The following is a 3,100-nucleotide window of genomic DNA, read 5'->3' as shown; positions in this document are numbered from 1 at the left end:
GCTCTCAGAGCAGGGCAGGCTGACAGGTCACTCCTGCAGGCTTGCAATAAAACATTCCCAGCCCGTTTGTAGCAGCTTTAAAAGGAGCTATTAAAACCCATTTTCCTGTTTAGGAGTAGCTCCTTTGCCTCCTCCTGGCTCAGCCCCCACAAGAGGGGTCACCTGCAGTGGCCACTTCTCCAGTTTGTCTGGAGCACTGGCCGGGGGTGCTGGACACTCGCTGGCCATCACCTGTCAATCCCAGCATAAAGCCTAACCACAACAAACAGATCAAGTGCCAGACTTTGAATTCCAATGTCACTCAGTCCTTCACTATTTAAAAATCTTTTCCTCAGATAAACAGAAACCTGTTTTTAACCAAAACAAAGAGCAGTGGAACTTCCCTCATAAAAAAAAAACTTTAAGAACCCGCAGTTGTTTCAAAGTCAACAAGCCCCTGCCTCATTTTGTTCAGCTCCTGCAACTACAGGACTTCCTCCTTGTTTCCTTCCATCCCAAACATTTGTCTTCAGCCTCAATAAACATCACCCAAACCCTTTGTAGTGATTTCCAATATGCTGATGTATTTCTTCAGAAGCCTTTTCAGTGAATCAATTGGTCCCAAATTAATAGTCCTTGTTATTCATACAGACACGGCCTTGCTCAGGCTGTCTCCTAAGTAGACTTCAGCAGGAACATAAGGGATAACATCTTTTCCAGATAAATTTTGTGTCTGATATAAGTATTTTCTGCAGAAAAACATGCCTCAGATTTCTCATCAATATTTATACATAAAGCTAAACCAACCTTTTAAAGTTGCTTCTAGATAATATATGATGGTAACTTGACAATAACACAATTTTACAGGTTATGTATGATGCATAAAAGCACATAAATATTACTTACTGTCAGAGGATCAGGTTTCTGGTGTGTGAGGAGGAGAAGATGGAAGTTATTCCAGCACAGTCTTCCCTGGATTCCCTCAAGTCTTGCCCTGGATCATCACATGCAGATGAGAGCAGCAGCAAGGCTGAGGGAAAACAAACCAGAATTGACAACAGCACAACAGAAAAGCATTACCAGTGTGATCTGAAATAATCTCCTAATACAGGAGTAATAAAGCAGCATCAAAGCTCTTGGAAACATCAGCTTCCCACAAATTTCTACAAATATGAAAACATTTTAGAGACTGTGCATTAGAACTCTGGAAAACATCTTTTGAACACAATATTTTTTTTTTTAATTTTATTTTGTACCTCTTTTACCTTTATTTGTGCAGGACTTATGTGATTACCTTACTCTGTTCACTGCAGCACAGAGAGCTGGTGCCTGAGGCTGGAAAGGATTCTTTACTGCTTCTGGGGAGCTGCTTTCCAAGGAAACATGGGAGAATTTAAATTAAAAAATACATTGGAAGCCCCATGGAATTTGCACGTGATGCAGGGAAGAATTCCAATTGTTCCTGGTTTACTGGTAGGGACAAGCACTGAAATAGTTCTAGAAGAGCTACAAACAAAGAGGAAGAGCTTGGAAAGGAGGCAGAGCTGTGAGCACTGGATCACGGAGGTTGGAAAAGCCCTCCTGAATCGCTGAGTCCCAGCTGTGCCTGATCCCCACCCTGTCCCCAGCCCAGAGCTCTGAGTGCCACCTCCAGGGATGGGGGCTCCACACCTCCCTGGGCAGCCCCTTCCATGAAGAAACTCCTCCTGCTGCCCAGGATGGATGTGCCAGGGAAGAACATGCCCCACAGCCTGGGCCTCCCCAGGCTCCAAGCCCACGGTGAAATCCTCACCCTGTCATGTTTGCAAACCAGACTGTGCTGGCATTCCCTGTCCCAGGAGTTTCTGATCCATTTAACCAGGGGAGGAGCCTCTTCCTGACAGTCCTCTCACGCCTGGCATCTCCCAACACCTTCTCCAACGGGCAGAGGAATATTTGTAGTCACAGCAGGTAAATGAGCTGTAGACAGGGAACACAACGAATTTAATGGCATGAATTATTTACACACAAGCCATCTTGCTACACAGCAGTCCCAGCAGCAGGGATTATTAATTTATAACCCAACTACAGCTACGTTAAACAGAACGAGGCTTCCATAAAAACTTAACTGTGGAGCCACAGAAATATTGCCCAGCACATCCAGGCAGTACAACAGTTCTCCAGCAAAGCCTCACTGAAAACACATCACATCTCTTGGGATATGGAAAAACATCCACTGGATTCCAGTGTGCATCCAGGCATGTCCTTGTCTGCCTTGTCATCCAAACAATGCACCTGAGGCAGGATTTGCCTTGAAGATTCTAAAATGGCACCAAATTTCTCCCTTTCCAACAGCAGTGCCAGCACCCCCCTTCCCTAGGGAGCAAAATCCTTGGAGAAGTAACAGGGAGCAGCCCCCACTCCTCACCTGATGGGAGCAGGGGGAACATGGACACCCCAAAGGGAGAGCAGGAGGAGCCTTTGGGGTGGCACAGCACAGATTGGATCAGAATCTGCACACCATGAGGAAGAAAGGGAGAGAACTGGAAACACCTGAGCAGAGTCCAGGAGAAGGAAATGGGGCACAGAGCACAACTACAGCAGGGTCAGAATGGGGATTGGGGAATTCAGGTAAGCCAGGGACACAGAGCAAGAAATGCAGATAATAAATCTGTAAGGAGAAACCTGGTCAGCAATGAGAAGTCTGCAGACTGGGAATGGATAAGGAAGTGGGAAGCTGAGCCTGGAAGAACATGAGGAGTTCCACAGGATCACGGGGCAGCTTTAACCAAGCCTTTAACACTGGGTGTTCATGTGACAGACACCTCCATCATGTCCTGCCATCAAACATGGTTTTATGGAAACACAGGCTTGTCCATATTCCTAAATCCTGCTGCTGTAGTTTGTGCCTTCTGCAAAGAAATAGAACCACTCTGAGAATGATATGTAATATTCATCCCAATAAACATATTAACAGCTGGACTGCTGCATCCTCAGCTGCTTTTTCACCCAGCTGGTGGCTGAGGTAGCAAATGAATCTCCATGCAGCAGGAATTCATTTCCTCTTCATGGCTAGAAACCCTCCCTACTGCACTGGGAGCAACCTGAAAGGATTTCCACAGCACAACCTTGTGGCACAGCA

At 46.0% G+C, this 3,100-nt stretch overlaps 1 long non-coding RNA gene across 1 annotated transcript; it reads right to left on the bottom strand.

Moving 5' to 3' along the window:
• Nucleotides 1-884: 884 nt before the first annotated feature.
• Nucleotides 885-2,778, bottom strand: LOC120508406. Its single transcript, XR_005628981.1, has 3 exons — nt 2,644-2,778; nt 1,772-1,938; nt 885-1,009 (listed from the first exon to the last, which is right to left on the bottom strand). It is a non-coding gene; the product is annotated as an uncharacterized LOC120508406 (long non-coding RNA).
• Nucleotides 2,779-3,100: the final 322 nt, after the last annotated feature.

Source organism: Passer montanus, unplaced genomic scaffold (assembly GCF_014805655.1).
Source record: "Passer montanus isolate IOZ18808 unplaced genomic scaffold, ASM1480565v1 scaffold47, whole genome shotgun sequence".
Classification (NCBI taxonomy): domain Eukaryota; kingdom Metazoa; phylum Chordata; class Aves; order Passeriformes; family Passeridae; genus Passer; species Passer montanus.
This window is presented reverse-complemented; position numbering and strand designations above follow the sequence as displayed.